The sequence below is a fragment of the Vicia villosa genome, linkage group LG6 (genome assembly GCF_029867415.1).
Source record: "Vicia villosa cultivar HV-30 ecotype Madison, WI linkage group LG6, Vvil1.0, whole genome shotgun sequence".
Classification (NCBI taxonomy): Eukaryota; Viridiplantae; Streptophyta; class Magnoliopsida; order Fabales; family Fabaceae; genus Vicia; species Vicia villosa.
Genome location: NC_081185.1, coordinates 1,900,059 through 1,925,285, shown reverse-complemented (window position 1 = coordinate 1,925,285; position 25,227 = coordinate 1,900,059). Strand labels below are relative to the sequence as shown.

Sequence of the window (25,227 nt, the reverse complement as noted above, 5' to 3'; positions counted from 1 at the left end):
AAGTCTTTTGGAAGATTTTCGTGTGCTACTAAATAAAAGTCACGGAGTTCGTTAAACTTGCAAATTTTAATATTTTGGAAGATTTTCGTGTGCTATACTACATAAAAGTCATGAAGTATGTTAAACTTTAAAAATTTGGTCTTTTGGAAGATTTTTGTTTGCTATACTACATAAAAGTCACGATGTTTGTTAAACTTGCAAAATTTGGATTTTAGAAGATTTTCGTGTGCTATTATACTACGTAAATCTCAAGAAGTTTATCCAACTCTCAAAATTTGGTCCTTTTGAAGATTTTCGCGTGCTTTACTACATAAAAGTCACGAAGTTCGTTAAACTTGTATACATTGGTATTTTGGAGGATTTTCGTGTGCTATACTACATAAAATCACGAAGTTTGTTAAACTTGCAGAATTTAGTCTTTCGGAAGCTTTTTCGTGAGCTATATTTTAAATAAAAGTCACGAAATTTTTTAATCTAGCAAAATTTGGTCTTTTGAAAGATTTTCTTGTGCTACTACATAAAATTCACGAAGTTCGTTAAACTTGCTAATTTTAATATTTTGGAAGATTTTCGTGTGCTATCCTACATAAAAGTCACGAAGTTCGTTAAACTTACAAAGTTTGGTATTTTGGAAGATTTTCATGTGCTACAATACATAAATGTCACGAAGTTTATTAAACTTGCATACATTGGTACTTTGGAAGATTTTCGTGTGCGATGCTACATAAAAGTCACGACGTTTGTTAAACTTAATAAATTTGGTCTTTTTGAAGGTTTTCGTGTGCTATACTACCTAAAAGTCCCGAAGTTTGTTAAACTTGCAAACTTTTATATTTAGGAAGTTTTTCCTGTGCTATACTACGTAAATGTCACGAAGTTCGTTAAACTTGCAAATTTTAGTGTTTTGAAAGATTTTCGTATGCTATACTACATAACATACACAAATTTTGTTAAACTTGCAAACATTGGTATTTGGAAGTTTTTAGTGTGTCATACAACATAAAAGTTACGAAGTTTTTAGTGTGTTATACAACATAAAATTTGGTCTTTTTGAAGATTTTCATGTGCTATACTACATAAAAGTCATGAAATTCGTTAAACTTGTAAACTTTCAAATTTACGAAGATTTTCATGTGCTATACTACATAAATGTCACAAAGTTCGTTAAACTTGCATACATTAGTATTTTGGAAGATTTGCGGTGCTATATTACATAGAAGTCACGAAGTTCGTTAAACTTGCACAATTTGGTCCTTTTAAGATTTTTTGGGCTATACTACATAAAAGTTTTGAAGTCCGTCTAACTCGCAAAGTTAGGTATTTTGGAAAATTTTCATGTGCTACATAAATGTCACGAAGTTTGTTAAACTTGCATACATTGGTATTTTGGAAGATTTTCGTGTGCGATACTACATAAAAGTCACGAAGTTCGTTAAACTTATAAAATTTGTTCTTTTTGATGATTTTTGTTTGCTATACTATCTAAAAGTCCCGAAGTTCGATAAACTAGAAAACTTTGGTATTTTGGAAGATTGTCGTGTGCTCTACTACATAACATACACAAAGATTGTTAAACTTGCATACATTGGTATTTTGGAAGTTTTTAGTGTGTTTTACAAAATAAAAGTCACGAAGTTATTTAAACTTACAAAATTTAGTTTTTTTTGAAGATTTTCATTTGTTATACTACATAAAAGTCATGAAATTCGTTAAGCTAACCAAACTTTCACAATTTTTTTTCACTCTATTGGAATTAAGACAACTTTAATATAGAATAAGAAAATAGAGAAAAATGGAGTAGAAAATAGTATAGTATAGTTTTAATTTCTAAAATTGGGGTGAAATGGAATTAAGAGATGTCATCTATTTATAGAAGATTTTACACTAAATAGAATGATCCATGAGTTTTTTTTAATATACTTATCGATTAATCCTAATTGTTAATAAGTTAGATAAGCTAAATAAGGAAGGTTTATAAAATACATACTCATTAATCGAATAAAATCCCTCTTAATCAATTTAAAGGCAATTACAAATTAGTTAATCAATTAACCCTATTGTACTCATTGATTATACTACCGAAAAGTCCCGAAGTTCGTTAAACTTACAAACTTTGGTATTTTGGAAGCTTTTCGTGTGCTATCCTACATAACATTCACAAAGTTTGTTAAACTTGCATACATTGGTATTTTGGAAGTATTTAGTGTGTTATACAACATAAAAGTCACAAAGTTATTTAAAATTACAAAATTTGGTCTTTTTGAAGATTTTCATTTGCTATACTACATAAAAATTATGAAATTCGTTAAGCTTGCAAACTTTCGTATTGATGAAGATTTTCATGTGCTATACTACATAAATGTCACGAAGTTCGTTTAACTTGCATACATTGATATTTCAGAAGAATTGCGGTGCTATATTACATAGAAGTCACGAAGTTCGTTAAACTTGCACAATTTGGTCCTTTTGATGATTTCCGTGTGATATACTACATTTTAGTCACGAAGTTCGTTAAGCTTGCAAAGTTTGGTATTTTGGAAGATTTTCGTGAGCATACTACATTATAGTCTCGAAGTTCGTTAAACTTGCAAAGTTTGTTATTTTGAAATTTTTTCGTGAGCTATACTACATACCATATACAAAGTTTGTTAAACTTGCATACGTTGTTATTTTGGAAGATTTTCATGTGCTATACTACATAAAAGTCACGAAGTTCGTTAAACTTGTAAAATTTGGATTTTGGAAGATTTTTGTGTGCTATACTACATAAAAGTCACGAAGTTCGTTAAACTTTCAAAATTTGGTCCTTTTGATGATTTTCGTGTGCTATACTACATAAGAGTCACGAAGTTCGTTAAACTTGTATACATTGGTTAAATGGAAGATTTTAGTGTGCTATACTACATAAAAGTCACGAAGCATCTTAAACTTGCAAAATTTAGTCTTTTGGATGATTTTTTGTGTGCTATATACTACATAAAAGCCACAAAATTTGATTAATTGGCAAAATTGAGTCTTTTGGATGATTTTCGTGTGCTACTAGATAAAAGTAATGAAGTTCGTTAAATTTGCAAGTTTTAATATTTTGGAAGATTTTCGTGTGCCACACTACATAAAAGTCATGAAGTATGTTACACTTTTAAAATTTGGTCTTTTGGAAGATTTTTGTGTGCTATACTACATAAAGTTTGTTAAACTTGCAAGATTTGGTTTTTAGAAAATTTTTCTGTGCTATTATACTACGTAAAACTCACGAAGTTCGTGCAACTTTCAAAATTTGGTCCTTTTGAAGATTTTCGTGTGCTTTACTTCATAAAAGTCACGAAGTTCGTTAAACTTGCATACATTGGTATTTTGGAAGATTTTCGTGTGCTATACTACATAAAATCACGAAGTTTATTAAACTCGCAAAAGTTAGTCTTTCGAATGATTTTTCGTGTGCTATATTATACATAAAAGTCATGAAATTTGTTAAACTGTCAAATTTTGGTTTTTGGAAGATTTTCGTATGCTACTACATAAAAGTCACAAAGTTTGTTTAATTTGCAAATTTTAATATTTTTGAAGATTTTCGTGTGCTATACTACATAAAAGTCAAGAAGTTCGTTAAACTTCAAAATTTGGTATTTTGGAAGATTTTTGTGTGCTACACTACATAAAAGTCACAAAGTTCGTTTAACTTGCATACATTGGTATTTTGGAAGATTTTCGTGTGCTATACTACATAAAAGTCACGAATTTTGTTAAAATTGAGAATTTTAGTCTTTTGGAAGATTTTTCGTGTGCTATATACTACATAAAAGTCACGAAATTTGTTAAACTGGCAAAATTTGATCTTTTGGAAGATTTTCGTGTGCTACTACATGAAAGTCACGAAGTTCGTTAAACTTTCAAAATTTTGTCTTTTGGAAGAATTTTTTGTGCTATACTACATAAAAGTCACGAAGTTCGTTAAACTTTCAAAATTTGGTCCTTTTGATGATTTTCATGTGCTATACTACATAAAAGTCACGAAATTCATTAAACTTGCATACATTGGTATTATGGAAGATTTTTGGATGCTATAATGTATAAAAGTCACGAAGTTTCTTAAACTTGCAAAATTTAATCTTTTGGATGATTTTTTGTGTGCTATATACTACATAAAAGTCACGTAATTTGTTTAACTAGCAAAATTAAGTCTTTTGGAAGATTTTCGTGTGCTACTAAATAAAAGTCACGGAGTTCGTTAAACTTGCAAATTTTAATATTTTGGAAGATTTTCGTGTGCTATACTACATAAAAGTCATGAAGTATGTTAAACTTTAAAAATTTGGTCTTTTGGAAGATTTTTGTTTGCTATACTACATAAAAGTCACGATGTTTGTTAAACTTGCAAAATTTGGATTTTAGAAGATTTTCGTGTGCTATTATACTACGTAAATCTCAAGAAGTTTATCCAACTCTCAAAATTTGGTCCTTTTGAAGATTTTCGCGTGCTTTACTACATAAAAGTCACGAAGTTCGTTAAACTTGTATACATTGGTATTTTGGAGGATTTTCGTGTGCTATACTACATAAAATCACGAAGTTTGTTAAACTTGCAGAATTTAGTCTTTCGGAAGCTTTTTCGTGAGCTATATTATAAATAAAAGTCACGAAATTTTTTAATCTAGCAAAATTTGGTCTTTTGAAAGATTTTCTTGTGCTACTACATAAAATTCACGAAGTTCGTTAAACTTGCTAATTTTAATATTTTGGAAGATTTTCGTGTGCTATACTACATAAAAGTCACGAAGTTCGTTAAACTTACAAAGTTTGGTATTTTGGAAGATTTTCATGTGCTACAATACATAAATGTCACGAAGTTTATTAAACTTGCATACATTGGTACTTTGGAAGATTTTCGTGTGCGATGCTACATAAAAGTCACGACGTTTGTTAAACTTAATAAATTTGGTCTTTTTGAAGGTTTTCGTGTGCTATACTACCTAAAAGTCCCGAAGTTTGTTAAACTTGCAAACTTTTATATTTAGGAAGTTTTTCCTGTGCTATACTACGTAAATGTCACGAAATTCGTTAAACTTACAAATTTTAGTGTTTTGAAAGATTTTCGTATGCTATACTACATAACATACACAAATTTTGTTAAACTTGCAAACATTGGTATTTGGAAGTTTTTAGTGTGTCATACAACATAAAAGTTACGAAGTTTTTAGTGTGTTATACAACATAAAATTTGGTCTTTTTGAAGATTTTCATGTGCTATACTACATAAAAGTCATGAAATTCGTTAAACTTGTAAACTTTCAAATTTACGAAGATTTTCATGTGCTATACTACATAAATGTCACAAAGTTCGTTAAACTTGCATACATTAGTATTTTGGAAGATTTGCGGTGCTATATTACATAGAAGTCACGAAGTTCGTTAAACTTGCACAATTTGGTCCATTTTAAGATTTTTTGGGCTATACTACATAAAAGTTTTGAAGTCCGTCTAACTCGCAAAGTTAGGTATTTTGGAAAATTTTCATGTGCTACATAAATGTCACGAAGTTTGTTAAACTTGCATACATTGGTATTTTGGAAGATTTTCGTGTGCGATACTACATAAAAGTCACGAAGTTCGTTAAACTTATAAAATTTGTTCTTTTTGATGATTTTTGTTTGCTATACTATCTAAAAGTCCCGAAGTTCGATAAACTAGAAAACTTTGGTATTTTGGAAGATTGTCGTGTGCTCTACTACATAACATACACAAAGATTGTTAAACTTGCATACATTGGTATTTTGGAAGTTTTTAGTGTGTTTTACAAAATAAAAGTCACGAAGTTATTTAAACTTACAAAATTTAGTTTTTTTTGAAGATTTTCATTTGTTATACTACATAAAAGTCATGAAATTCGTTAAGCTAACCAAACTTTCACAATTTTTTTTCACTCTATTGGAATTAAGACAACTTTAATATAGAATAAGAAAATAGAGAAAAATGGAGTAGAAAATAGTATAGTATAGTTTTAATTTCTAAAATTGGGGTGAAATGGAATTAAGAGATGTCATCTATTTATAGAAGATTTTACACTAAATAGAATGATCCATGAGTTTTTTTTAATATACTTATCGATTAATCCTAATTGTTAATAAGTTAGATAAGCTAAATAAGGAAGGTTTATAAAATACATACTCATTAATCGAATAAAATCCCTCTTAATCAATTTAAAGGCAATTACAAATTAGTTAATCAATTAACCCTATTGTACTCATTGATTATACTACCGAAAAGTCCCGAAGTTCGTTAAACTTACAAACTTTGGTATTTTGGAAGCTTTTCGTGTGCTATCCTACATAACATTCACAAAGTTTGTTAAACTTGCATACATTGGTATTTTGGAAGTATTTAGTGTGTTATACAACATAAAAGTCACAAAGTTATTTAAAATTACAAAATTTGGTCTTTTTGAAGATTTTCATTTGCTATACTACATAAAAATTATGAAATTCGTTAAGCTTGCAAACTTTCGTATTGATGAAGATTTTCATGTGCTATACTACATAAATGTCACGAAGTTCGTTTAACTTGCATACATTGATATTTCAGAAGAATTGCGGTGCTATATTACATAGAAGTCACGAAGTTCGTTAAACTTGCACAATTTGGTCCTTTTGATGATTTCCGTGTGATATACTACATTTTAGTCACGAAGTTCGTTAAGCTTGCAAAGTTTGGTATTTTGGAAGATTTTCGTGAGCATACTACATTATAGTCTCGAAGTTCGTTAAACTTGCAAAGTTTGTTATTTTGAAATTTTTTCGTGAGCTATACTACATACCATATACAAAGTTTGTTAAACTTGCATACGTTGTTATTTTGGAAGATTTTCATGTGCTATACTACATAAAAGTCACGAAGTTCGTTAAACTTGTAAAATTTGGATTTTGGAAGATTTTTGTGTGCTATACTACATAAAAGTCACGAAGTTCGTTAAACTTTCAAAATTTGGTCCTTTTGATGATTTTCGTGTGCTATACTACATAAGAGTCACGAAGTTCGTTAAACTTGTATACATTGGTTAAATGGAAGATTTTAGTGTGCTATACTACATAAAAGTCACGAAGCATCTTAAACTTGCAAAATTTAGTCTTTTGGATGATTTTTTGTGTGCTATATGATACATAAAAGCCGCGCAAAATTGATTAATTGGCAAAATTGGATCTTTTGGAAGATTTTCGTGTGCTACTAAATAAAAGTAATGAAGTTGGTTAAATTTGCAAGTTTTAATATTTTGGAAGATTTTCGTGTGCCACACTACATAAAAGTCATGAAGTATGTTACACTTTTAAAATTTGGTCTTTTGGAAGATTTTTGTGTGCTATACTACATAAAAGTCATAAAGTTTGTTAAACTTGCAAAATTTGGTTTTTAGAAAATTTTTTTGTGCTATTATACTACGTAAAACTCACGAAGTTCGTCCAACTTTCAAAATTTGGTCCTTTTGAAGATTTTCGTGTGCTTTACTACATAAAAGTCACGAAGTTCGTTAAACTTGCATACATTGGTATTTTGGAAGATTTTCGTGTGCTATACTACATAAAATCACGAAGTTTGTTAAACTCGCAAAAGTTAGTCTTTCGAATGATTTTTCGTGTGCTATATTATACATAAAAGTCATGAAATTTGTTAAACTGTCAAATTTTGGTTTTTGGAAGATTTTCGTATGCTACTACATAAAAGTCACAAAGTTTGTTTAATTTGCAAATTTTAATATTTTTGAAGATTTTCGTGTGCTATACTACATAAAAGTCAAGAAGTTCGTTAAACTTCAAAATTTGGTATTTTGGAAGATTTTTGTGTGCTATACTACATAAAAGTCACGAAGTTCGTTTAACTTGCACACATTGGTATTTTGGAAGATTTTCGTGTGCTATACTACATAAAAGTCACGAATTTTGTTAAAATTGAGAATTTTAGTCTTTTGGAAGATTTTTCGTGTGCTATATACTACATAAAAGTCACGAAATTTGTTAAACTGGCAAAATTTGATCTTTTGGAAGATTTTCGTGTGCTACTACATGAAAGTCACGAAGTTCATTAAAATTGCAAATTTTAAAATTTTGGAAGGTTTTTGTGTGCTATACTACATAAAAGTCACGAAGTTCGTTAAACTTTCAAAATTTGGTCTTTTGGAAGAATTTTGTGTGCTATACTACATAAAAGTCACGAAGTTTGTTAAAATTGAAAATTTGAGTTTTTTGGAAGATTTTTTGTGTGCTATATACTGCATTAAAGTCACGAAATTTGTTAAACTGGCAAAATTTGGTCTTTTGGAAGATTTTCGTGTGCTACTACATAAAAGTCACGAAGTTCATTATAATTGCAAATTTTAAAATTTTGGAAAATGTTTGTGTGCTATACTACATAAAAGTCACGAAGTTCGTTAAATTTTCAAAATTTGGTCTTTTTGAAGATTTTTTTGTGCTATACTTCATAAAAGTCACGAAGTTCGTTAAACTTTCAAAATTTGGTCCTTTTGATGATTTTCATGTGCTATACTACATAAAAGTCACGAAATTCATTAAACTTGCATACATTGGTATTATGGAAGATTTTTGAAGCTATAATATATAAAAGTCACAAAGTTTCTTAAACTTGCAAAATTTAATCTTTTGGATGATTTTTTGTGTGCTATATACTACATAAAAGTCACGTAATTTGTTTAACTAGCAAAATTGGGTCTTTTGGAAGATTTTCGTGTGCTACTAAATAAAAGTCACGAAGTTCGTTAAACTTGCAAATTTTAATATTTTGGAAGATTTTCGTTTGCTATACTACATAAAATTCATGAAGTATGTTAAACTTTAAAAATTTGGTCTTTTGGAAGATTTTTGTTTGCTATACTACATAAAAGTCACGAAGTTTGTTAAACTTGCAAAATTTGGATTTTAGAAGATTTTCGTGTGCTATTATACTACGTAAATCTCAAGAAGTTTATCCAACTCTCAAAATTTGGTCCTTTTGAAGATTTTCGCGTGCTTTACTACATAAAAGTCACGAAGTTTGTTAAACTTGTATACATTGGTATTTTGGAGGATTTTCGTGTGCTATACTACATAAAATCACGAAGTTTGTTAAACTTGCAAAATTTGGTCTTTCGGAAACTATTTCGTGAGCTATATTATAAATAAAAGTCACGAAATTTGTTAATCTAGCAAAATTTGGTCTTTTGAAAGATTTTCTTGTGCTAGTACATAAAATTCACGAAGTTCGTTAAACTTGCTAATTTTAATATTATGGAAGATTTTCGTGTGCTATACTACATAAAAGTCACGAAGTTCGTTAAACTTACAAAGTTTGGTATTTTGGAAGATTTTCATGTGCTACAATACATAAATGTCACGAAGTTTATTAAACTTGCATACATTGGTACTTTGGAAGATTTTCGTGTGCGATGCTACATAAAAGTCACGACGTTTGTTAAACTTAATAAATATGGTCTTTTTGAAGATTTTCGTGTGCTATACTACCTAAAAGTCCCGAAGTTTGTTAAACTTGCAAACTTTTATATTTAGGAAGTTTTTCCTGTGCTATACTACGTAAATGTCACGAAATTCGTTAAACTTACAAATTTTAGTGTTTTGAAAGATTTTCGTATGCTATACTACATAACATACACAAATTTTGTTAAACTTGCAAACATTGGTATTTGGAAGTTTTTAGTGTGTCATACAACATAAAAGTTACGAAGTTTTTAGTGTGTTATACAACATAAAATTTGGTCTTTTTGAAGATTTTCATGTGCTATACTACATAAAAGTCATGAAATTCGTTAAACTTGTAAACTTTCAAATTTACGAAGATTTTCATGTGCTATACTACATAAATGTCACAAAGTTCGTTAAACTTGCATACATTAGTATTTTGGAAGATTTGCGGTGCTATATTACATAGAAGTCACGAAGTTCGTTAAACTTGCACAATTTGGTCCATTTTAAGATTTTTTGGGCTATACTACATAAAAGTTTTGAAGTCCGTCTAACTCGCAAAGTTAGGTATTTTGGAAAATTTTCATGTGCTACATAAATGTCACGAAGTTTGTTAAACTTGCATACATTGGTATTTTGGAAGATTTTCGTGTGCGATACTACATAAAAGTCACGAAGTTCGTTAAACTTATAAAATTTGTTCTTTTTGATGATTTTTGTTTGCTATACTATCTAAAAGTCCCGAAGTTCGATAAACTAGAAAACTTTGGTATTTTGGAAGATTGTCGTGTGCTCTACTACATAACATACACAAAGATTGTTAAACTTGCATACATTGGTATTTTGGAAGTTTTTAGTGTGTTTTACAAAATAAAAGTCACGAAGTTATTTAAACTTACAAAATTTAGTTTTTTTTGAAGATTTTCATTTGTTATACTACATAAAAGTCATGAAATTCGTTAAGCTAACCAAACTTTCACAATTTTTTTTCACTCTATTGGAATTAAGACAACTTTAATATAGAATAAGAAAATAGAGAAAAATGGAGTAGAAAATAGTATAGTATAGTTTTAATTTCTAAAATTGGGGTGAAATGGAATTAAGAGATGTCATCTATTTATAGAAGATTTTACAGTAAATAGAATGATCCATGAGTTTTTTTTAATATACTTATCGATTAATCCTAATTGTTAATAAGTTAGATAAGCTAAATAAGGAAGGTTTATAAAATACATACTCATTAATCGAATAAAATCCCTCTTAATCAATTTAAAGGCAATTACAAATTAGTTAATCAATTAACCCTATTGTACTCATTGATTATACTACCGAAAAGTCCCGAAGTTCGTTAAACTTACAAACTTTGGTATTTTGGAAGCTTTTCGTGTGCTATCCTACATAACATTCACAAAGTTTGTTAAACTTGCATACATTGGTATTTTGGAAGTATTTAGTGTGTTATACAACATAAAAGTCACAAAGTTATTTAAAATTACAAAATTTGGTCTTTTTGAAGATTTTCATTTGCTATACTACATAAAAATTATGAAATTCGTTAAGCTTGCAAACTTTCGTATTGATGAAGATTTTCATGTGCTATACTACATAAATGTCACGAAGTTCGTTTAACTTGCATACATTGATATTTCAGAAGAATTGCGGTGCTATATTACATAGAAGTCACGAAGTTCGTTAAACTTGCACAATTTGGTCCTTTTGATGATTTCCGTGTGATATACTACATTTTAGTCACGAAGTTCGTTAAGCTTGCAAAGTTTGGTATTTTGGAAGATTTTCGTGAGCATACTACATTATAGTCTCGAAGTTCGTTAAACTTGCAAAGTTTGTTATTTTGAAATTTTTTCGTGAGCTATACTACATACCATATACAAAGTTTGTTAAACTTGCATACGTTGTTATTTTGGAAGATTTTCATGTGCTATACTACATAAAAGTCACGAAGTTCGTTAAACTTGTAAAATTTGGATTTTGGAAGATTTTTGTGTGCTATACTACATAAAAGTCACGAAGTTCGTTAAACTTTCAAAATTTGGTCCTTTTGATGATTTTCGTGTGCTATACTACATAAGAGTCACGAAGTTCGTTAAACTTGTATACATTGGTTAAATGGAAGATTTTAGTGTGCTATACTACATAAAAGTCACGAAGCATCTTAAACTTGCAAAATTTAGTCTTTTGGATGATTTTTTGTGTGCTATATGATACATAAAAGCCGCGCAAATTGATTAATTGGCAAAATTGGATCTTTTGGAAGATTTTCGTGTGCTACTAAATAAAAGTAATGAAGTTGGTTAAATTTGCAAGTTTTAATATTTTGGAAGATTTTCGTGTGCCACACTACATAAAAGTCATGAAGTATGTTACACTTTTAAAATTTGGTCTTTTGGAAGATTTTTGTGTGCTATACTACATAAAAGTCATAAAGTTTGTTAAACTTGCAAAATTTGGTTTTTAGAAAATTTTTTTGTGCTATTATACTACGTAAAACTCACGAAGTTCGTCCAACTTTCAAAATTTGGTCCTTTTGAAGATTTTCGTGTGCTTTACTACATAAAAGTCACGAAGTTCGTTAAACTTGCATACATTGGTATTTTGGAAGATTTTCGTGTGCTATACTACATAAAATCACGAAGTTTGTTAAACTCGCAAAAGTTAGTCTTTCGAATGATTTTTCGTGTGCTATATTATACATAAAAGTCATGAAATTTGTTAAACTGTCAAATTTTGGTTTTTGGAAGATTTTCGTATGCTACTACATAAAAGTCACAAAGTTTGTTTAATTTGCAAATTTTAATATTTTTGAAGATTTTCGTGTGCTATACTACATAAAAGTCAAGAAGTTCGTTAAACTTCAAAATTTGGTATTTTGGAAGATTTTTGTGTGCTATACTACATAAAAGTCACGAAGTTCGTTTAACTTGCACACATTGGTATTTTGGAAGATTTTCGTGTGCTATACTACATAAAAGTCACGAATTTTGTTAAAATTGAGAATTTTAGTCTTTTGGAAGATTTTTCGTGTGCTATATACTACATAAAAGTCACGAAATTTGTTAAACTGGCAAAATTTGATCTTTTGGAAGATTTTCGTGTGCTACTACATGAAAGTCACGAAGTTCATTAAAATTGCAAATTTTAAAATTTTGGAAGGTTTTTGTGTGCTATACTACATAAAAGTCACGAAGTTCGTTAAACTTTCAAAATTTGGTCTTTTGGAAGAATTTTGTGTGCTATACTACATAAAAGTCACGAAGTTTGTTAAAATTGAAAATTTGAGTTTTTTGGAAGATTTTTTGTGTGCTATATACTGCATTAAAGTCACGAAATTTGTTAAACTGGCAAAATTTGGTCTTTTGGAAGATTTTCGTGTGCTACTACATAAAAGTCACGAAGTTCATTATAATTGCAAATTTTAAAATTTTGGAAAATGTTTGTGTGCTATACTACATAAAAGTCACGAAGTTCGTTAAATTTTCAAAATTTGGTCTTTTTGAAGATTTTTTTGTGCTATACTACATAAAAGTCACGAAGTTCGTTAAACTTTCAAAATTTGGTCCTTTTGATGATTTTCATGTGCTATACTACATAAAAGTCACGAAATTCATTAAACTTGCATACATTGGTATTATGGAAGATTTTTGAAGCTATAATATATAAAAGTCACAAAGTTTCTTAAACTTGCAAAATTTAATCTTTTGGATGATTTTTTGTGTGCTATATACTACATAAAAGTCACGTAATTTGTTTAACTAGCAAAATTGGGTCTTTTGGAAGATTTTCGTGTGCTACTAAATAAAAGTCACGAAGTTCGTTAAACTTGCAAATTTTAATATTTTGGAAGATTTTCGTTTGCTATACTACATAAAATTCATGAAGTATGTTAAACTTTAAAAATTTGGTCTTTTGGAAGATTTTTGTTTGCTATACTACATAAAAGTCACGAAGTTTGTTAAACTTGCAAAATTTGGATTTTAGAAGATTTTCGTGTGCTATTATACTACGTAAATCTCAAGAAGTTTATCCAACTCTCAAAATTTGGTCCTTTTGAAGATTTTCGCGTGCTTTACTACATAAAAGTCACGAAGTTTGTTAAACTTGTATACATTGGTATTTTGGAGGATTTTCGTGTGCTATACTACATAAAATCACGAAGTTTGTTAAACTTGCAAAATTTGGTCTTTCGGAAACTATTTCGTGAGCTATATTATAAATAAAAGTCACGAAATTTGTTAATCTAGCAAAATTTGGTCTTTTGAAAGATTTTCTTGTGCTAGTACATAAAATTCACGAAGTTCGTTAAACTTGCTAATTTTAATATTATGGAAGATTTTCGTGTGCTATACTACATAAAAGTCACGAAGTTCGTTAAACTTACAAAGTTTGGTATTTTGGAAGATTTTCATGTGCTACAATACATAAATGTCACGAAGTTTATTAAACTTGCATACATTGGTACTTTGGAAGATTTTCGTGTGCGATGCTACATAAAAGTCACGACGTTTGTTAAACTTAATAAATATGGTCTTTTTGAAGATTTTCGTGTGCTATACTACCTAAAAGTCCCGAAGTTTGTTAAACTTGCAAACTTTTATATTTAGGAAGTTTTTCCTGTGCTATACTACGTAAATGTCACGAAATTCGTTAAACTTACAAATTTTAGTGTTTTGAAAGATTTTCGTATGCTATACTACATAACATACACAAATTTTGTTAAACTTGCAAACATTGGTATTTGGAAGTTTTTAGTGTGTCATACAACATAAAAGTTACGAAGTTTTTAGTGTGTTATACAACATAAAATTTGGTCTTTTTGAAGATTTTCATGTGCTATACTACATAAAAGTCATGAAATTCGTTAAACTTGTAAACTTTCAAATTTACGAAGATTTTCATGTGCTATACTACATAAATGTCACAAAGTTCGTTAAACTTGCATACATTAGTATTTTGGAAGATTTGCGGTGCTATATTACATAGAAGTCACGAAGTTCGTTAAACTTGCACAATTTGGTCCATTTTAAGATTTTTTGGGCTATACTACATAAAAGTTTTGAAGTCCGTCTAACTCGCAAAGTTAAGTATTTTGGAAAATTTTCATGTGCTACATAAATGTCACGAAGTTTGTTAAACTTGCATACATTGGTATTTTGGAAGATTTTCGTGTGCGATACTACATAAAAGTCACGAAGTTCGTTAAACTTATAAAATTTGTTCTTTTTGATGATTTTTGTTTGCTATACTATCTAAAAGTCCCGAAGTTCGATAAACTAGAAAACTTTGGTATTTTGGAAGATTGTCGTGTGCTCTACTACATATCATACACAAAGATTGTTAAACTTGCATACATTGGTATTTTGGAAGTTTTTAGTGTGTTTTACAAAATAAAAGTCACGAAGTTATTTAAATTTACAAAATTTGGTTTTTTTTGAAGATTTTCATTTGTTATACTACATAAAAGTCATGAAATTCGTTAAGCTAACCAAACTTTCACAATTTTTTTTCACTCTATTGGAATTAAGACAACTTTAATATAGAATAAGAAAATAGAGAAAAATGGTGTAACACCCCATACATAATTGACTAGTATATTATGCATATAACGTTAAAATTGATATTGAGTACATACAAAAGCTATATATATAGAAAGATCCATAATACAATACAACATGAAATTCTAACAAGAATTACAAAACATCTGTCTTCAATGGATCTGCACAGCGGAAAAAGAGATCTGACGAGGTCTTTGAGCCATCACCACTTCCATGTCTTCAATCCAAACCTGCTACTGACCAACCACTACTAAACTGTACCTGAAAAAATAAGTTGATTGGGGTGAGATTACTAAATCTCAGTGAGTCCTCCTATCCTATGGGCCCACTCAGATCTACAGGGTACATGCATCAAAACCGAATCTACCATTGATTCGGGGTTATCCTCACATCCGGTACAAGTACGGAGAAAACAAGGAATCGTCCACCATAGGACTCATCATACACAAGTATCGACAAACAAGTATGCAAAAACCCATACCCATGTACGGGGAATCCAGAAGTCGTTACAAACCTCGACTGGATTATAGAATGAACGCACCCTCGATGGGTTCACCCATGCCTATTGTTAAGAGACTCGTACAAGCACACTGCAAGAGTAGTTAAGCGGGTTCGCACAAGCCTATCTGGCCGCGAGATGACATTAGCCGAAATGGCGTCTTTGCCCCGGTAACCACCTTTACGCACGTGTGTTAACACCAAGTACCAAACCGCCATCTTGACGCATGAGCCCACCGGGCGAAAGCCTAGTAGTAGTTTACATGACTTCACTAGAGGTGAGTTACCGAAAATGTATTGGCCTACGTGGCCACATAATCCCACCATACCGAGCACGCAAGTGTGTTAACTCCAAGTGAGTAAAACCCCGTACGGAAACTCACTAGCACACTGCAACGGTAGCTCAGGTGCGCGACCTTTGATCACATCATCGGACTATTCTACGGACTCCATGGTCCGGGAAAATACCTTGACTTCATAGTAAGAGGTATATCCCAATCTAGCCCCCGGTCACTTCGATTCAAGCATACGCACACACAACAAGCGTAAGGTCATAAGACAATTCAATCCGAATGTTTAACCAAAACATTTGGATATCACCACATTTCCATGTTCCATCACATTGCATTCATCAAGCATTAAGGAACAAATAATGGTAGTTACACTATCACATTCAAATCATGCATAATTCACAATTTCCAAATAATCAAATGGAAGTATTGAAATTAAATACTTAACAGCGTCACATACTACCAACAGGTACGCATAAACAATAAGGGAGGAGTCCGGTTACGAATGAAAACCAGAACTGAACTCAAGGGGTAAGAAACAGAATTCTGCAATCAGCATCTTCCGCTTAGCGGCTCCTGTCCGCTTAGCGGGTTCGCGATATTTTATTTTCCACAAACAGCATCTTCCGCTTAGCAGCCTCACGTCCACTTAGCGGACTCACGATTTTCTGGAAAAATGTACATCATCCGCTAAGCGGCCTTAGCCTGCTTAGCGGACCATAGCAGAATCAGAAAAATGCAGAACGCACCAGTTCCGCTATGGGGGTATTCTAACCCCTAGAATCCACCTGCATGTGTCAAATTACAACATATAACAGTAATATGCATCACAAACAACCAACAATTATCACATAGCATGTTTTAGCATCATGAATTTCATGGATTTATCTCACAATCCCTAAACCCCAAACATGCAATTCCCATAATTTTCCCCAAAGTCTCTAACTAAGGACTCACCATGGATTTAGAGAGGTTAGAAAGATGTTCCTTGCTGCCATTGAACTCCCACCATAGTCAAAGTTTCACTTCATCTTCATCAAATCCGTAGCCCACTCTTCTTCACATTCAGCATGCATGTCCCAACTTCAAGCTCGTTTTTCTCCACAAATAAACAAGCTATTAGAACGAAATAACATACCAAATCGAAGAGAATTCCGTGTAGAATCCAAATCTTCGAGAATTACCTGAATCGGAGTTGTGAGCAGAGAGTTATGATCAGTTTAGTGGGGGCTGTCCAAGGAATACGAAAATGAAAACTTGAAATGGGATGTATGACTTCTTCCACTTTTCTCTCCACTTCTCTTTCAAAAAAATCTGAATTGGAATGGTGTACCTCTACCAACCAATCACATGTCATGCAATATAAGGTTAAGGTCCAATGTGCCCCTCAACTAAACCAAAATTACCACCTTGCCATTTGGTTTGCTTCTAACCAACATCTTTCTATTCCAACTAACCTTCTCTTAATTATATTAATCCATTAATTCCCTCTTAATACTTCATAATTATATGAATAATCATGCCTAGAATAATATGGAGTATTACAAATGGAGTAGAAAATAGTATAGTATAGTTTTAATTTCTAAAATTGGGGTGAAATGGAATTAAGAGATGTCATCTATTTATAGAAGATTTTACACTAAATAGAATGATCCATGAGTTTTTTTTAATATACTTATCGATTAATCCTAATTGTTAATAAGTTAGATAAGCTAAATAAGGAAGGTTTTTAAAATACATACTCATTAATCGAATAAAATCCCTCTTAATCAATTTAAAGGCAATTACAAATTAGTTAATCAATTAACCCTATTGTACTCATTGATTATACTACCGAAAAGTCCCGAAGTTCGTTAAACTTACAAACTTTGGTATTTTGGAAGCTTTTCGTGTGCTATCCTACATAACATTCACAAAGTTTGTTAAACTTGCATACATTGGTATTTTGGAAGTATTTAGTGTGTTATACAACATAAAAGTCACAAAGTTATTTAAAATTACAAAAATTGGTCTTTTTGAAGATTTTCATTTGCTATACTACATAAAAATTATGAAATTCGTTAAGCTTGCAAACTTTCGTATTGATGAAGATTTTCATGTGCTATACTACATAAAAGTCACGAAGTTCGTTAAACTTGTAAAATTTGGATTTTGGAAGATTTTTGTGTGCTATACTACTTAAAAGTCACGAAGTTCGTTAAACTTTCAAAATTTGATCCTTTTGATGATTTTCGTGTGCTATACTACATAAAAGTCACGAAGTTCGTTAAACTTGTATACATTGGTTAAATGAAAGATTTTCGTGTGCTATACTACATAAAAGTCACGAAGCATCTTAAACTTGCAAAATTTAGTCTTTTGGATGATTTTGTGTGTGCTATATACTACATAAAAGCCACGAAATTTGATTAATTGGCAAAATTGGATCTTTTGGAAGATTTTCGTGTGCTACTAAATAAAAGTAATGAAGTTCGTTAAATTTGCAAGTTTTAATATTTTGGAAGATTTTCGTGTGCCACACTACATAAAAGTCATGAAGTATGTTACACTTTTAAAATTTGGGCTTTTGGAAGATTTTTGTGTGCTATACTACATAAAAGTCATAAAGTTTGTTAAACTTGCAAAATTTGGTCCTTTTGTGTGCTATTATACTACGTAAAACTCACGAAGTTCGTCCAACTTTCAAAATTTGGTCCTTTTGAAGATTTTCGTGTGCTTTACTACATAAAAGTCACGAAGTTCGTTAAACTTGCATACATTGGTATTTTGGAAGATTTTCGTGTGCTATACTACATAAAATCACGAAGTTTGTTAAGCTCGCAAAAGTTAGTCTTTCGAATGATTTTTCGTGTGCTATATTATACATAAAAGTCATGAAATTTGTTAAACTGTCAAATTTTGGTTTGTGGAAGATTTTCGTATGCTACTACATAAAAGTCACAAAGTTTGTTTAATTTGCAAATTTTAATATTTTTGAAGATTTTCGTGTGCTATACTACATAAAAGTCAAGAAGTTCGTTAAACTTCAAAATTTGGTATTTTGGAAGATTTTTGTGTGCTATACTACATAAAAGTCACGAAGTTCGTTTAACTTGCATACATTGGTATTTTGGAAGATTTTCGTGTGCTATACTACATAAAAGTCACGAAGTTTGTTAAAATTGAGAATTTTAGTCTTTTGGAAGATTTTTTGTGTGCTATATACTACATTAAAGTCACGAAATTTGATAAACTGGCAAAATTTGGTCTTTTGGAAGATTTTTGTGTGCTATTACATAAAAGTCACGAAGTTCATTATAATTGCAAATTTTAAAATTTTGGAAAATTTTTGTGTGCTATACTACATAAAAGTCACGAAGTTCGTTAAACTTTCAAAATTTGGTCTTTTGGAAGATTTTTTTGTGCTATACTACGTAAAAGTCACGAAGTTCGTTAAACTTTCAAAATTTGGTCCTTTTGATGATTTTCATGTGCTATACTACATAAAAGTCACGAAATTCATTAAAATTGCATACATTGGTATTATGGAAGATTTTTGTATGCTATAATATATAAAAGTCACGAAGTTTCTTAAACTTGCAAAATTTAATCTTTTGGATGATTTTTTGTGTGCTATATACTACATAAAAGTCACGTAATTTGTTTAACTAGCAAAATTGGGTCTTTTGGAAGATTTTCGTGTGCTACAAAATAAAAGTCATGAAGTTCGTTAAACTTGCAAATTTTAATATTTTGGAAGATTTTCGTGTGCTATACTACATAAAAGTCATGAAGTATGTTAAACTTTAAAAATTTGGTCTTTTGGAAGATTTTTGTTTGCTATACTACATAAAAGTCACGAAGTTTGTTACACTTGCAAAATTTGGATTTTAGAAGATTTTCGTGTGCTATTATACTACGTAAATCTCAAGAAGTTTATCCAACTCTCAAAATTTGGTCCTTTTGAAGATTTTCGCGTGCTTTACTACATAAAAGTCACGAAGTTCGTTAAACTTGTATACATTGGTATTTTGGAGGATTTTCGTGTGCTATACTACATAAAATCACGAAGTTTGTTAAACTTGCAAAATTTAGTCTTTCGGAAGCTTTTTCGTGAGCTATATTATAAATAAAAGTCACGAAATTTGTTAATCTAGCAAAATTTGGTCTTTTGAAAGATTATCTTGTGCCACTACATAAAATTCACGAAGTTCGTTAAACTTGCTAATTTTAATATTTTGGAAGATTTTCGTGTGCTATACTACATAAAAGTCACGAAGTTCGTTAAACTTACAAAGTTTGGTATTTTGGAAGATTTTCATGTGCTACAATACATAAATGTCACGAAGTTTATTAAACTTGTATACATTGGTACTTTGGAAGATTTTCGTGTGTGATGCTACATAGAAGTCACGACGTTTGTTAAACTTAATAAATTTGGTCTAATTGAAGTTTCATAAACATGCAAAATTTAGTCTTTTGGATGATTTTTTCTGTGTTATATACTGCATAAAAGTAACGAAATTTGTTTAATTAGCAAAATTGGATCTTTTAGAAGATTTACGTGTGCTACTACATAAAAATCACAAAGTTCATAAAACTTGCAAATTTTAATATTTTGGAAGATTTTCGTGTGTTATACTACATAAAAGTCACGAAGTTCATTAAAATTGCAAATTTTAAATTTTGGAAGATTTTTGTGTGCTATACTACATAAAAGTCACGAAGTTCGTTAAACTTTCAAAATTTGGTCTTTTGGAAGAATTTTGTGTGCTATACTACATAAAAGTCACGAAGTTTGTTAAAATTGAAAATTTGAGTTTTTTGGAAGATTTTTTGTGTGCTATATACTGCATTAAAGTCACGAAATTTGTTAAACTGGCAAAATTTGGTCTTTTGGAAGATTTTCGTGTGCTACTACATAAAAGTCACGAAGTTCATTATAATTGCAAATTTTAAAATTTTGGAAAATGTTTGTGTGCTATACTACATAAAAGTCACGAAGTTCGTTAAATTTTCAAAATTTGGTCTTTTTGAAGATTTTTTTGTGCTATACTACATAAAAGTCACGAAGTTCGTTAAACTTTCAAAATTTGGTCCTTTTGATGATTTTCATGTGCTATACTACATAAAAGTCACGAAATTCATTAAACTTGCATACATTGGTATTATGGAAGATTTTTGAAGCTATAATATATAAAAGTCACAAAGTTTCTTAAACTTGCAAAATTTAATCTTTTGGATGATTTTTTGTGTGCTATATACTACATAAAAGTCACGTAATTTGTTTAACTAGCAAAGTTGGGTCTTTTGGAAGATTTTCGTGTGCTACTAAATAAAAGTCACGAAGTTCGTTAAACTTGCAAATTTTAATATTTTGGAAGATTTTCGTTTGCTATACTACATAAAATTCATGAAGTATGTTAAACTTTAAAAATTTGGTCTTTTGGAAGATTTTTGTTTGCTATACTACATAAAAGTCACGAAGTTTGTTAAACTTGCAAAATTTGGATTTTAGAAGATTTTCGTGTGCTATTATACTACGTAAATCTCAAGAAGTTTATCCAACTCTCAAAATTTGGTCCTTTTGAAGATTTTCGCGTGCTTTACTACATAAAAGTCACGAAGTTTGTTAAACTTGTATACATTGGTATTTTGGAGGATTTTCGTGTGCTATACTACATAAAATCACGAAGTTTGTTAAACTTGCAAAATTTGGTCTTTCGGAAACTATTTCGTGAGCTATATTATAAATAAAAGTCACGAAATTTGTTAATCTAGCAAGATTTGGTCTTTTGAAAGATTTTCTTGTGCTAGTACATAAAATTCACGAAGTTCGTTAAACTTGCTAATTTTAATATTATGGAAGATTTTCGTGTGCTATACTACATAAAAGTCACGAAGTTCGTTAAACTTACAAAGTTTGGTATTTTGGAAGATTTTCATGTGCTACAATACATAAATGTCACGAAGTTTATTAAACTTGCATACATTGGTACTTTGGAAGATTTTCGTGTGCGATGCTACATAAAAGTCACGACGTTTGTTAAACTTAATAAATATGGTCTTTTTGAAGATTTTCGTGTGCTATACTACCTAAAAGTCCCGAAGTTTGTTAAACTTGCAAACTTTTATATTTAGGAAGTTTTTCCTGTGCTATACTACGTAAATGTCACGAAATTCGTTAAACTTACAAATTTTAGTGTTTTGAAAGATTTTCGTATGCTATACTACATAACATACACAAATTTTGTTAAACTTGCAAACATTGGTATTTGGAAGTTTTTAGTGTGTCATACAACATAAAAGTTACGAAGTTTTTAGTGTGTTATACAACATAAAATTTGGTCTTTTTGAAGATTTTCATGTGCTATACTACATAAAAGTCATGAAATTCGTTAAACTTGTAAACTTTCAAATTTACGAAGATTTTCATGTGCTATACTACATAAATGTCACAAAGTTCGTTAAACTTGCATACATTAGTATTTTGGAAGATTTGCGGTGCTATATTACATAGAAGTCACGAAGTTCGTTAAACTTGCACAATTTGGTCCATTTTAAGATTTTTTGGGCTATACTACATAAAAGTTTTGAAGTCCGTCTAACTCGCAAAGTTAGGTATTTTGGAAAATTTTCATGTGCTACATAAATGTCACGAAGTTTGTTAAACTTGCATACATTGGTATTTTGGAAGATTTTCGTGTGCGATACTACATAAAAGTCACGAAGTTCGTTAAACTTATAAAATTTGTTCTTTTTGATGATTTTTGTTTGCTATACTATCTAAAAGTCCCGAAGTTCGATAAACTAGAAAACTTTGGTATTTTGGAAGATTGTCGTGTGCTCTACTACATAACATACACAAAGATTGTTAAACTTGCATACATTGGTATTTTGGAAGTTTTTAGTGTGTTTTACAAAATAAAAGTCACGAAGTTATTTAAATTTACAAAATTTAGTTTTTTTTGAAGATTTTCATTTGTTATACTACATAAAAGTCATGAAATTCGTTAAGCTAACCAAACTTTCACAATTTTTTTTCACTCTATTGGAATTAAGACAACTTTAATATAGAATAAGAAAATAGAGAAAAATGGTGTAACACCCCATACATAATTGACTAGTATATTATGCATATAACGTTAAAATTGATATTGAGTACATACAAAAGCTATATATATAGAAAGATCCATAATACAATACAACATGAAATTCTAACAAGAATTACAAAACATCTGTCTTCAATGGATCTGCACAGCGGAAAAAGAGATCTGACGAGGTCTTTGAGCCATCACCACTTCCATGTCTTCAATCCAAACCTGCTACTGACCAACCACTACTAAACTGTACCTGAAAAAATAAGTTGATTGGGGTGAGATTACTAAATCTCAGTGAGTCCTCCTATCCTATGGGCCCACTCAGATCTACAGGGTACATGCATCAAAACCGAATCTACCATTGATTCGGGGTTATCCTCACATCCGGTACAAGTACGGAGAAAACAAGGAATCGTCCACCATAGGACTCATCATACACAAGTATCGACAAACAAGTATGCAAAAACCCATACCCATGTACGGGGAATCCAGAAGTCGTTACAAACCTCGACTGGATTATAGAATGAACGCACCCTCGATGGGTTCACCCATGCCTATTGTTAAGAGACTCGTACAAGCACACTGCAAGAGTAGTTAAGCGGGTTCGCACAAGCCTATCTGGCCGCGAGATGACATTAGCCGAAATGGCGTCTTTGCCCCGGTAACCACCTTTACGCACGTGTGTTAACACCAAGTACCAAACCGCCATCTTGACGCATGAGCCCACCGGGCGAAAGCCTAGTAGTAGTCTACATGACTTCACTAGAGGTGAGTTACCGAAAATGTATTGGCCTACGTGGCCACATAATCCCACCATACCGAGCACGCAAGTGTGTTAACTCCAAGTGAGTAAAACCCCGTACGGAAACTCACTAGCACACTGCAACGGTAGCTCAGGTGCGCGACCTTTGATCACATCATCGGACTATTCTACGGACTCCATGGTCCGGGAAAATACCTTGACTTCATAGTAAGAGGTATATCCCAATCTAGCCCCCGGTCACTTCGATTCAAGCATACGCACACACAACAAGCGTAAGGTCATAAGACAATTCAATCCGAATGTTTAACCAAAACATTTGGATATCACCACATTTCCATGTTCCATCACATTGCATTCATCAAGCATTAAGGAACAAATAATGGTAGTTACACTATCACATTCAAATCATGCATAATTCACAATTTCCAAATAATCAAATGGAAGTATTGAAATTAAATACTTAACAGCGTCACATACTACCAACAGGTACGCATAAACAATAAGGGAGGAGTCCGGTTACGAATGAAAACCAGAACTGAACTCAAGGGGTAAGAAACAGAATTCTGCAATCAGCATCTTCCGCTTAGCGGCTCCTGTCCGCTTAGCGGGTTCGCGATATTTTATTTTCCACAAACAGCATCTTCCGCTTAGCAGCCTCACGTCCACTTAGCGGACTCGCGATTTTCTGGAAAAATGTACATCATCCGCTAAGCGGCCTTAGCCCGCTTAGCGGACCATAGCAGAATCAGAAAAATGCAGAACGCACCAGTTCCGCTATGGGGGTATTCTAACCCCTAGAATCCACCTGCATGTGTCAAATTACAACATATAACAGTAATATGCATCACAAACAACCAACAATTATCACATAGCATGTTTTAGCATCATGAATTTCATGGATTTATCTCACAATCCCTAAACCCCAAACATGCAATTCCCATAATTTTCCCCAAAGTCTCTAACTAAGGACTCACCATGGATTTAGAGAGGTTAGAAAGATGTTCCTTGCTGCCATTGAACTCCCACCATAGTCAAAGTTTCACTTCATCTTCATCAAATCCGTAGCCCACTCTTCTTCACATTCAGCATGCATGTCCCAACTTCAAGCTCGTTTTTCTCCACAAATAAACAAGCTATTAGAACGAAATAACATACCAAATCGAAGAGAATTCCGTGTAGAATCCAAATCTTCGAGAATTACCTGAATCGGAGTTGTGAGCAGAGAGTTATGATCAGTTTAGTGGGGGCTGTCCAAGGAATACGAAAATGAAAACTTGAAATGGGATGTATGACTTCTTCCACTTTTCTCTCCACTTCTCTTTCAAAAAAATCTGAATTGGAATGGTGTACCTCTACCAACCAATCACATGTCATGCAATATAAGGTTAAGGTCCAATGTGCCCCTCAACTAAACCAAAATTACCACCTTGCCATTTGGTTTGCTTCTAACCAACATCTTTCTATTCCAACTAACCTTCTCTTAATTATATTAATCCATTAATTCCCTCTTAATACTTCATAATTATATGAATAATCATGCCTAGAATAATATGGAGTATTACAAAT

At 31.2% G+C, this 25,227-nt stretch overlaps 2 long non-coding RNA genes across 2 annotated transcripts; both read right to left on the bottom strand.

Annotated features, from left to right (window-relative positions):
* Positions 1 to 15,053: 15,053 nt before the first annotated feature.
* LOC131611117 (uncharacterized) lies at positions 15,054 to 17,117 on the bottom strand. The gene is made up of 3 exons (XR_009286761.1): positions 17,004 to 17,117; positions 16,777 to 16,918; positions 15,054 to 15,292 (listed from the first exon to the last, which is right to left on the bottom strand). It is a non-coding gene; the product is annotated as an uncharacterized LOC131611117 (long non-coding RNA).
* Positions 17,118 to 22,912: 5,795 nt separating this feature from the next.
* Positions 22,913 to 24,976, bottom strand: LOC131611116 (uncharacterized). The gene is made up of 3 exons (XR_009286760.1): positions 24,863 to 24,976; positions 24,636 to 24,777; positions 22,913 to 23,151 (listed from the first exon to the last, which is right to left on the bottom strand). It is a non-coding gene; the product is annotated as an uncharacterized LOC131611116 (long non-coding RNA).
* Positions 24,977 to 25,227: the final 251 nt, after the last annotated feature.